The sequence below is a fragment of the Mesoplodon densirostris genome, chromosome 9, assembly GCF_025265405.1.
Source record: "Mesoplodon densirostris isolate mMesDen1 chromosome 9, mMesDen1 primary haplotype, whole genome shotgun sequence".
NCBI classification, from domain to species: domain Eukaryota; kingdom Metazoa; phylum Chordata; class Mammalia; order Artiodactyla; family Ziphiidae; genus Mesoplodon; species Mesoplodon densirostris.
The window spans coordinates 95,771,478-95,783,591 of record NC_082669.1 but is presented as its reverse complement, the minus strand read 5'-3'; the positions used below and the strand labels follow the sequence as shown (position 1 = coordinate 95,783,591).

The following is a 12,114-nucleotide window of genomic DNA, read 5'->3' as shown; positions in this document are numbered from 1 at the left end:
TGTCTTGTGGGTTATTTTAAGTATATATTTCCAGGAAGAGAATGCCAAGCTCTATGTGAACTCGATTTTCTCACATGTCAACACGAGAATAGCAATAAAGGCAGAATCCTTCCCAGCATCCCTTTGAGAAATAATAAATAAATGTGATAAGAAACTGTTTCACAAAATAAAACAGACTTTGAAGTAAAAAAGCAGCCAGCCAGAATTCCACACGTAGCTGGAAATTGTTCCACATTTTAACCATTCCTGTCAGTCTAATGGGTGGCAATCAGTAACCTTTCCACCCTCACATTCTTACAGCTGCACATACACATACACACACGCACACACACTCAATAGGTGCTATGGATATTTTAAAGAAAGGAGAGCTAACTTCATGTGTTTATAAATATATTTGGACTCTTATCCCAAATGATCAGTTCATTTAAAGTTTAAATTTATGTTAATTTTCATTTATATATATTCATTTGTATATATATATATAAAATCAAGCCACGTCAATACGGCAGTCATCCCAGTTCTAAAATGAGATGGTTAGACTAGAAGATCTCAAGGCATTTTCAGTTCTAAGAATCTATGAATCTAGGATTTTTGACTCTGACCTTGCATTATCTTACACATGCTTTAAGAAAGAAGAACAGAGTTGCACATGACAAGTCTGAATAAGTCAGTATCACTCAAACACAACAGCATATGCAATAGCCCGTAGGGCAGTTTCTGGTTGGGTAAATGTAGGCTATGCTTGCACACTGAACAGAATCTCTGTGCCACAAGTTTGACTCCAGAAGCGAACTTTCCATTGTCATCAAGTAGAAGATGATCATACATTGCCAACAGTCCTAAGCCTTGTGTGAGTGAGCAGGCTATCATCCTATATGGCCTTTCTAAAACAGTTTTAACTATACTCCATATTTTAAAAATAGTTACAAAGGAGACTATTTGAACCCTTTTAAGAAAAGTCCTGATAAGAACTCAGATCTGGAAACTGCTAGAAGTCTCTAGACTAATTTAATGAATAACGTTTGCAGTATGTGGGAACAGGTCTTCAAGGGCCACAGAGCTGCAGAGTCTAGGCATCTACTAGTCAGTATATAGCAGATAGCAAGGTAGTCAGAGCCAAGCAGCTCTTTCTAATTAGAAAACTATAAGAGCATGGGGGTTGGGGTGGAAGGAGGACAGTACTGTGTACTGCACAACTAGAGAGGGAGTCATCCCCACTCTATTTTATGTAGATAGTGCTATCTGGAGAGAAGGGAGACTAAGTACAGCTTTCATTCCATTGGTCCATATGGAAAGCAAATATGGACAATAAGATTTATACTTCAGGTTGTTTATTCTTTTAACAAATAACCAAGTAACTAAGTCTTGGATTTAAATAAATCCCAAAGAAAAGAATTGAATTGATTCAAAGTTTTCTGGCTAAGAAAGCCAGATTCAAGCCAAGTTCTAATATCATACATTGTAAAGTAATGAGAGCAAAACAGCAACTCTGAATGAAGCAAATCAGTAAAGTGCCTGGAAAAAAGTAATCATAATAATGCTTTTTAAAGTTAAGCCTGGTATTAGCTTCATTCATCCTGCAAATGTGTATTTAGTGCCTACTATTTGTCAGACTGTGCTATCAGATGCATCCTGCATTTAAGGTTCTCACAGCCCCATGGAAAACTCAAATGTTTTTATCTTTGCACTTTTGTCCCAAGTGATCAATTCATTTAAAGTTAAAAGATATATTTATTCATTTTTATTAATTTACTATGTATGTGGTTAAATCAAGTTAAGAGTTTTCAAGTCAAGCACAGTATTCAGGAAGAAAAAAAGAGGTTGGCTGCTTAGCTGGGCACCAGGATCTTGTGTATAAGCATCATGTAAGATCCACCAGTTCTAACTATATATTTATAAGCGTATCTAGACAGGGGTCTTCAATGTAGGGGCTTTATAAAGATGACAAACAAATTATTGAGATTGATTGACCCTCTTTTCAGAAGTGAGAAATCCATATAATTTATAATACATAGTTTACTATAACATCAAGTTGTATACTATGAATTCAAGCCAGTATTGAGTGGATTTTTATTTTAATCTCAACTTTACAGTTATGAATAGATAGTGATAACCCTAGTGTAGCTAAATGAATACTTTCTCCAAATATTATTTTAATCATAAGAACAGAATGCAGAGCCCCGAGGTGGACTCAGGAGTATAGGGAAAAAATAGTATATAATAAAGGTAGTAGTTTAGATAAGGGGAAAGGATAACTATCAATAATTTGTTGGGACTATTGGTTATGGTTATCCATTAGGAAGAAATAACGTTTAGGTCCCTATTTCATGCCATTTACTAATAATTTTCAGATACATTAAAGATACAAGCATAAAAAGCTATGAAAACAATCAGAGGAAATACAGGAAAATGTTTTATAACCTTTGGTAGGAAAGAGCATTTTAAACAAAACTGAGAAGACAAACAACACAAAGGAAAAGACTGATAGATATGATTAAAAAAATAAATTTGCTACTATGAAAAATAACACAAATAATTTTAAAAGACAGGAGACAGATTAAGGATAAAATGTTTACATAATTCATCACAAACAAAAGACTAAGAACTGCCAAGTATGACTGTGTAAGCTGTACACTGCACACCACCAGGGGAAGCCATTCATGTAGACTACAATGTGAGTGGTGTCCCTGAAGTTGCCTTGATCAAAATCCATAATATTTAAAGCACTCTTTATCAATAAGAAGAAAAGATCAATAAGTCAACCAATGGAAACGTGGGCAAAGGATATGAAAAGTGAATTCATAGTAGAAGAAATACAAGTAATAGTAAACATATACAAAGATGTTAAATCTCACTTGCAGTCAAAGAAACGTAAATTGGAACAATAATGAAGCATATTTTCACTGTATCAATAATGAAAAAACATTTCACACCAATAAAGAAATACCATTTCAGATTGACAAGATTTAAAATATCATTGTTGGCTAGGACATAGTGAAACGGTATTCTCTTGCATTCCTAGTATGAATGTGAAGTATGAATGTGACGATACCCATTTAAATTAAAAATGCATATACTCTATGACCTAACAATTTTACTTCTGATCTAAAGAAAGCTTCACTCACACACACAAGCTATTCACTGCAGAATTTTTTGTAATCACATAAATTAGAAACATCTCATTTGTATGCAGATAAGAGTTTAACAGTTGAGTAGAATGAGATAGATCTATATGCAGTGAAATCAAAGATCTCCATTATATACTGTTGGGTGAAAAGAAGTAATTTTCATAGTGATACATATGGTATGATACCAGATATATAAAACTCACTCTTACCTACACACATTAATCAACTTTATAATATTATATTGTATAATTATGTGTATTATATAATATATACATATGTTTTTGTATGTGAATGCACTAGAAGGATTATACCTCAGTTAACAGAGGTACTTCTGGGAGCCAACTGGGATTAGGCATGGAAGTCAATAGTGGGTTTTAGTTTACTTTTAATGTTTGAATTGTTGAAAAGGAGGATATATGTGTTATTTTATTGACATTTTTAAAAATTTACACTTCCAACAAAGTTTGAGTAATTGCCTCATGTTCTCCAACAAGTTGTGAGACCAACACTGAGTAAGGATATATATCAAAAATAGAAGATAACAAATGTACTTTAGTGGGGTAACCTGAATAGATGGAGAGAAGTCAGGAGAACTTAACAGTGATGCCTTTATTGGTGACATTTTAGCAAAGGTTATCATAATATCCTACCCAGCAACATCTGTGACTGATACTAATGTTTATAAATGTAAAAAGTATACTAGTAAAGAATGCAAAACAAGAACAAAAAATTAAAATAAAAAATTTACACTTCCATTCTGTGCTTGTATCTTGAGACAATGGTACTATTAAGAAGTCATGAAACAAGACATGTGGCAGTACTTAAAAAATGACAATGGCAGTTATACAAGCTAGAGTAACCAACACTAACATTTCCTGTGCACTCCCAGATTTACCTAAAGAAGACTGTATTACCTGTCATTCATTTTCCTTCCCCTCTTCCCTTTACAATGTTCCTCCTTACCACATCTCAGGCCCTCACTCAGGAACCTGGCTCCTGGCCACCTGGGGTTCCCGCTCCCTTTGTTGTGACTTTCCTGGCCAGGATTCAAATCCAAGCTGGTCTGATTCACAATTGCACCACTGATGTCTCCTACAACAAGAAGACTACTATCTACATGGATAGGCTTGACCTCATCTCATCCCATCCCACAGAAGTCACAGGCTGAACAAATTTATTCAGGACTTAATACCTGTGGAGAGGTCCCAGCCTCCTGTCCCAACTGAGAAAGCTAAGTCAGACGCCTGCCTCAAGTCAGTGCAGCTAGAGGAGCTTGCAAAGGCAGCTGGGAAATCAGGAGGCTAGAGTTTGCAATAGAGGGGATAAGCACTCAGAAGGAAAAAACAAATTTCTAGAGTCAAAATAGGCTGGGGAGAGACTAGCAGGCACTTGGCAATTAGAAGCATGGAATTAGAGGCAATAGATTCAAGACAATTTATAGTCAGGGGCTAATGCTACAAGGCAAGAGAATAAAGAGTGTGAGAGGGGCCTCCCTGGTGGCGCAGTGGTTGAGAGTCCGCCTGCCGATGCAGGGGACACGAGTTCGTGCCCCGGTCTGGGAGGATCCCATATGCCGCGGAGCAGCTGGGCCCGTGAGCCATGGCCGCTGGGCCTGCGCGTCCGGAGCCTGTGCTCCGCAACGGGAGAGGCCACAACAGTGAGAGGCCCGCATACCGCAAAAAGAAAAAAAAAAAAAAAAAAAAAAAGAGTGTGAGAGGAAACAAGGCAGCAACAATGGAGAAGAGCCTCCCACGATGGCCCTAGTTCACATCGTTACCAGCGGACTATGCCGTAGTTCTCATGAGGTAGGAGGCACTCTGGGCAGTTGACCTGAGCCAATGCTTCTCACCTGGTTTGCTTTAAACAACAACAACAACAACAACAAAAACTAGCAATGCCTGGGCTGCATGAACATTTCTTGGGTAGAGTCAGACATCAGCAGTTTTCAAATCTCTCCAGGTGATTCTGCAGGACTGAGATGCAATGCCCAGGCCCTACAAACTTGGAGTGGGTACTTGGTGGCATATGGCACAGGTGAGGGTGGAGATTCCTGGGAATCCATTCCCTACAGAACAATTATTTCATTACTTTAGTAAATGAGATGATACACCCATTTTTTGGTGGAAGCATTAAGATGCCTTCTCTCATTATTTTCTCACATGAGAGTTCAGGCCCAAGGTTCATAACGTCATCATAATTTCGAGATCCTAAGACTAAAAGTTCTCTTTTCAGAGCTGAGGCTCCTCTGGACACACTCCACACCCAACCCCAACCTCCAGCAGAGTTTGCATCATGGACTCAACATAACGTTCCATTCTTTATTTTCTCTCTGAAAATAATATATTCAAGATTGCAAAGTGTATTTTTGATAATTGGTGCAAAGGTTGGATTTATAGTCCAGTCTTGCATGTCAGGCTCAAAATTTATTGGCAGAAATGTAAGTTGCATAATTACTCGGCAGCAGTTACACATACTTGACACATTTATTTCTAGAGCCTGAACTCTGTACATGCACAGACACATATGAAATTCTCCACTCCTGATGCCTCCTCTCTGGCTCTTGGAAGTAGATTTATGAAGGTATCGCTGTACAATACATAGTTTTACTTTTATAATTTGGATGGTTTGTGGTAGCCAAGAGAAGTAACTAAACCTTTATATGCTGAAGTAATAATTTATTCCTTTGAGAGTTTTGGGCTGGATGTACAAATACAAACACAAAATGAAAAATAAATTAACATGGAAATTATTTGGTTGTTTTGACTAGATAACAGATTTCTTTGGCATTATGCAGATAGACTCATTTTCTGACAGTCTCAAGATGCCCTACTTAACCTGTATGAAATAAGCATTCTGTCCAAGTTGAATACCTAAGATGGATCACCAAGTTCTTGAAATCTACTTCCTTAAGCTCTTAGGTCTGCTCTCATGATTCCTCTGCCACTTGAAGATTCCTATTAACTTGTTCCTGGAAATCTCCTCCCGGCACATCTTAAGTTTAAAATGCTGCATAAATGACATTAACTGAAAAGAAACTACGAGGCCTTGGACAAGGAATCAAAGGACTCTACAGCATAGATCAGGAGTCCCCAACCCCTGGGCCGTGGGCCATTACTGGTCTGCGGCCTGTTAGGAACCAGGCTGCACAGCAGCAGGTGAGCAGGAGGCAAACAAGCGAAGCTTCATCTGCCACTCACTATCGCTCCCCATTGATCCACATTTCTCGAATCACTGCCTGAACCATCCCCCCACCACCATGGAAAAATTGTCTTCCACAAAACTGGTCCCTGGTGCCAAAAAGGTTGGGGACCGCTGGCTTAGATGATGGGCTTATAATTTTCTCTACCAACAGTAAAGGCTTGGAATAGAAAAGAAGATGTGGAAGTTGAATGTCCCAATAAAGAGCAGATAATGAGAAATGAGATTTAAAAGACAAAACTATGGCCTTAGGTATTGGGATGAATTGGCCAGGGAAGTATATATAACTGGAGCCTGACCTGATTGAAAAACTAAATTAAATAAAGAAGGAGAGGGAGACAGTCGCTTTGATAAGCCTATGAAAGTGGTACCTATCGAGGACAACAAGGATAAGATGAGAAGATGAATAAGAGTATGGGACTTGGTGTTTTGTACCCCCAAAATATTGGAGAGGAAATGGAAGAAGGAAATAATAACTATAGCCTCAACATCTTTATACTAATAATATCTGTCACTGATTATTTACTATCTTCATATCACTATTAAACTTAGGAACGATCCTATAAAGTAAGTTACCATTATTACTTCCATTCTACAGATGGAGAAAATAAAGCTTATAGGAGCTAAACTTATAGACGCTTAAGAAGCCATGTTCACAGGGACATGCACAGCTGGTTCTTGTGGGAAAAGGAGGATTTAGACATGGGCAATCTGGTCGAGAGCCCACACTACATCATACTGTCTCCCTAACCTTCCAAGTGTATAGTGTAAGCAAACTGAGCTTGAGATTATACCATACTGTGATTTTTGAGACATGGTGGAAAGAGATTCCATATTGAAATGCACTGATGGAAGAGCAAGTCCTATTCCTGAACGATAGGCCTCTAATAAGGGGAGACTGAATGGTACTATATGTCAAGGAGCTATTCACACGAATAACCTATGAATGGAAACACTGTAGAGTGAGGATGAGTTAGAGAAGAAAAGATATGGCTTGTTTTGGAACTATGTTATGGGCCACCTGGTCAGGAAGAGAAAATTAATTACACATTTCTGACAGATAATACTAGTATAGGAGTGGGAATTCCCTGGTGGTTCAGTGGTTAGGACTCTGTGCTTTCACAGCCGAGGGCCCAGTTTCGATCCCTGGTTGGGGAACTTGGGGAACTAAGATCCCCCAAGCATGCCATGTGGCAAAAAGAAAAAAAAAAAAAAAAAGAACTAGTAGTATAGGAGTGAGATCTAGAATTGATCACTGAATATATATTATGTATGGTGGTAGACCCATTCTTGACGTGTCTTCACCTTTCAGAAGAAAGTGGAAGTAATTTTTTTTTGTTTTTTTTTACTTTTAATTGCTAGGAGTAAAAGAATAAGCATAATCAAGCATATGCCTTAGACTTTAGGAAGATAGAATTTTTTTAAGTCTAGGGAAGAAAGGCATGGTTCTCCCTTCCAAGAAAAGGTACTTGGAAAGGCCTCAAATATGATTCCAGAGTAATTAATAATACATGATTATAATAGGAAAGAAGCAGGTGTTTTCCCGAGGATCTATGAGGAGAGTGTGCCAGTTATTAAGGTGCTACCTCTCAACTCCAGATCCACCCTCCTCTATTCTGCTTTGTGATGCTGGGACTCTGCACAGCACATTTCTGCTTTGACAGCAGGCGCCCTGTTGGGCTCTGCCAATAGGGGGCGCCACAGGGAGACTACAGGGCTGAACGGAGGAAGGGAAGGGTGTTGCCTGTTCCTGTATGCTAGCAGGTCTTTAGGTCACCCCAGCAATGTTGTGTCACCCCAGCAATAGCAGTTTCTTCCTGAAGCGGCAGTTGAATCTAATTTGCAGTTTCTCCAAACACTTGCCATATCAACCCTCCACCCAGTCCCCCCAAGACATCTGATCCGTACTTCCTCCTCAGAAATCTAGATTTCCTGAAGCCTCCTCTCCTCCAAGTTCAGAGATACCAACACCAGCCAAGCAGCCTCTTCTCAGAAATCTGAATTTCATCTCTGTGGAAGCCCTCCCTTTAGTTTCCAAATTTTAAGAACCCAACCTCCTCTGTTCTTTCTATTTTAGGAGTGCTTCCTGCTGTTGCTTCTTCCCTGATACCTTATTTACCCTTTGAGTTACCTTGCTAACAACTCTATATCTCATTAACAGGCTTAAAAAATATATTAAATTCTCTTTGTTCAAATAACTAGTAGGGGTTTTGTCCCCTGCATGGACCCTAACTGGTAGAGAAAGCATTGGGAATATCAAAGCCCTAAGTGAGCAGAAAATAGCAAAAAATATTCACGGCAACCAATGGGGTTTTTAAAAGGAATTTCCTGATCAAGAGGAAGATCAAAGGAAGGCCAGATGTTTGGAGAGGATGGTAAAGTGGTTGGTGTCATTTTATTGGAGGATTTAGAACTTAGGCTGTGGATCATCAATGGGCAGGAATGTGCCAGAGGAAGTCATCAATCGGAGAAGTGTCCACTCAGAGGACTGTTGGGTCTCAGGATTCTGAGAGGCAGTACCCATCCCGACCCAGAGCTCCCAGTGTTCTCACATTATCAGAACAGTGCCTCAGGGTTTCTGAAGGGATCATTCTCTGTTTCTTCCTCTTACTTTTCTAGTTCTGGGAGACCTGGACCCACTGGTTCCCTTCTAGAGTGCTATTCTTTACTATGAATTGCGTTCCCTAAAGAGGTCCGAGAATCTGCTCTTTCTGTGAGATCAAGAACTTCTTTGGTCTAACCCTGAGCTCTAGAAATCTATGTGTTCTCTAAATTAAACTCCAGAAATGTTACCCACTCTTGCACCTCTGGCACCTCAGAAATCTGTGTATTTCCTCGGCACTACTCAAACTTCTGCTGTCTTCTGGAACTTTGAAAAGCACCCCCTCTGGGGTTGGCTAAACAGAAGCCCTTCATAAAGCTGGAATGACCACCTAGGTCCCTGGCTGTGGGTGCATCATGCCCTTCTGCATCCAGAAGCCCCCCGAGGCTAGATCCACCCCACATCTACCCGTTATCTCACTCTTTTGTCCTTGTCCTTGAAAGTCCCACTCCTTGCTCTGCACTCTTGTGTCACTTCCATGGTTGGTGCCAGGGCTGACAGGCATTTCTCTGCATTTGTGAAGAAAAATAAACAAGCCTATTTTTTCATTTCTCTGGCCTCATTAGACTAATCTCCGATTCCTCAGATATTATTCATCAACAGCTTCTTCCTTCCCCAAAGTCCAAATATACAGAACCTAAGCTCTGAGCCCCAAAAGTTCCATTGCTAGAGATTCCAGCCCAGTTAGGCTCTTTGCACGGACTGCCCACAGAATCTCTCCAGTCCTCCCAAACTAAGAGCAGTTACTTCATCAAATCCACACAACCATGACAGATAACACTACGTTACAAACTGAAAAACAAATTCCACCATCACCACACCAAAAGGCTTCCCAAGTCTCCCAAAACTCTTGGACACTGAGAAAAAGGACAGGAATTATCTTACCTACTTTCTTTTTTTCTTCATATAATTCTACCACTTGCTCCTCATCTTCTCATTACTTACATATTAAGAACACATCACACCAGGTATTATATAGAACAATTAGGAGATGAAAGGCACTAGGACACTAATAGGAGACAGTATATTTAAAAGTGCTCGGTTTCCCTGGTGGCACAGTGGTTAGGAATCCGCCTGCCAATGCAGGGGACACGGGTTCAAGCCCTGGTCCGGGAAGATCCCACATGCCACGGAGCAACTAAGCCTGTGCGCCACAACTACTGAGCCTGCGCTCTAGAGCCCGCGACCCACAACTACTGAGCCCGCGACCCACAACTACTAAAGCCTGAGTGCCTAGATCCCGTGCTCCGCAACAAGAGAAGCCACCCAATCAGAAGCCCGCACACCGCAACGAAGAGTAGCCCCCGCTCGCCGCAACTAGAGAAAGCTGGCGCGCAGCAACAAAGACCCAACGCAGCCAGAAATAAAAATTAATTAATGAAAAAAATTTAAAAAGTGCTATTTTAAGGAATGGCAAAGCAACACCCCACCCTACCCCCCTTTAAAAAAAAATATAACCAGGGAAAATTTATCAGAGAAGATAGGTCTGAGGAGTGAAAGCTAAGTGGCAATTGCCCCTTGGAATTTAGCTTAAGTTCACACTTCATGCATATGTTTTGATTTAAAATAATTACCTTTTGTTCAGCTTAACTCTGAACTCCCAAATCTTTCTGCTTTCAATTCTTCAAGTAAAGCATCCCTGAGTACAGTGTGAGGGAGTCAGTTTAATCCAGACTTCTTGAAAACAGCTTGGTATTTTCGACTAAATCCAGTAGCAGAATGCGGGCTTAACGGGCCCCCCACAATCTCTCCCACCCAGATATTTTTCCTTTTTGTCCAGCAAAGTGTCATCTGTTCCCAAGGAAGAAAGAAAAAGAAAAATGTTTACTTAAACTATTACACTCTAAACTGCTCAACTGATTCTGACCAAATTTAAGAAGCTTGATACTGAGTTAGAGAAAATAAGGGAAGCATTTATTTGAAACTTAGAAAGTGGAGATTTGACTTTCTTTATCCTCACTTGTAAGAATATTTAGGTTGCAGCTGTGTTACTGCTGTGCAGTAGAGCTGGCTTTGGATGCATTTATTTTATTGCTAAACACACACTTACTGTGTGCCTTTGAAGTACGAGGTACTGTGCTAAATAGTGTGAAGACACAAAGTATGATGCAGATCTTCCTTGACTTACCACGGGGTTACGTCCAGATATCGTAAGTTGAAAATGCGTTTAATACACCTAACCTACCAAACAGCCTATGTTAAATGCGCTCAGAACACTTACGTTAACTTACAGTTGGGCAAAATCATCTAACATAAAGCCTATTTTATAATAAGGTGTTGAATATCTCATGTAATTTATTGAATACTGTACTGAGAGTGAAAAACAGAATGGTTGTGTGGGTACAGAATGGTTGAGAATGTATCCATTGTTTACCCTCATGATCGCATGGCTGACTGGGAGCTGTGCTCGCTGCCACTGCCCAGCATCAGGAAAGAGTACTAGACCGTATATCACTAGCTTAGGAAAAGTTCAAAATTCAAAATTCGACGTATGGTTTCTACTGAATGCGTGTTGCTTCCATACCATCGTAAAGTCGAAAAATCACAAGTTGAACCATCATAAGTCGGGGACTGTCTATATATCAGAGATCTTGCCATCCAGGAGCTTACAAATCAGGTGAGATAAGAAGGGATAAGATGTGAACATACATTGCTATGATGTGGCACAATGACAATAAGTGCCATGAAGAGGTGCAATTAAAGTTCTGCGAGAGTCCAGAGAAAGGCGAGTCACTTCTTTTCTCCAAGAAAGTCTTCCTGGAGGAAGAGGCGTTTCAACTGCCCTTTCAAGAGCAAAGAGAGAAGGGCCTTCCAAGGGTTAGGAAGGGCGGGAACTGAGGGGCTTGTCAGGGGAAGGGAGGGGCTTCTCTGGGGAAATGAAGTGATAGTGACCAGGAAGATGCAGAGATAATGTCTTCTGAAGAATCTTGCTCTGGCAAGCTTACTGGGATTGGCTTACTTTGATTTTGCCTTATTTCAGAGTAATTCAGTCAGTGTCTGCAGATATAGGTGAACTTCCTGTGCTTTCAATATCTCCAGAATTTCTTATAAAAAAGTATGCAATCAGTCTTGCTCTCTCCCTCTCATACCTCCCCATCCCCAAATACAAATATTTCCTGATAGAAGAGAATAGAATACTTAAAGCCAACTCTAAAGAGGCAAGGCCTCTAATTTTCTCCATTAAAT

General features: G+C 39.9%; 1 long non-coding RNA gene across 1 annotated transcript in view; it reads right to left on the bottom strand.

The window, feature by feature from the left end:
- Nucleotides 1–10,580: 10,580 nt before the first annotated feature.
- The window catches only part of LOC132496290 (uncharacterized), a 28,895-nt gene continuing 27,361 nt past the window's right edge, over nt 10,581–12,114 (bottom strand). Inside the window, exon 3 of the long non-coding RNA XR_009533392.1 lies at nt 10,581–10,719. This is a non-coding gene — a long non-coding RNA (uncharacterized LOC132496290). The remainder of the gene's footprint in view (nt 10,720–12,114) is intronic.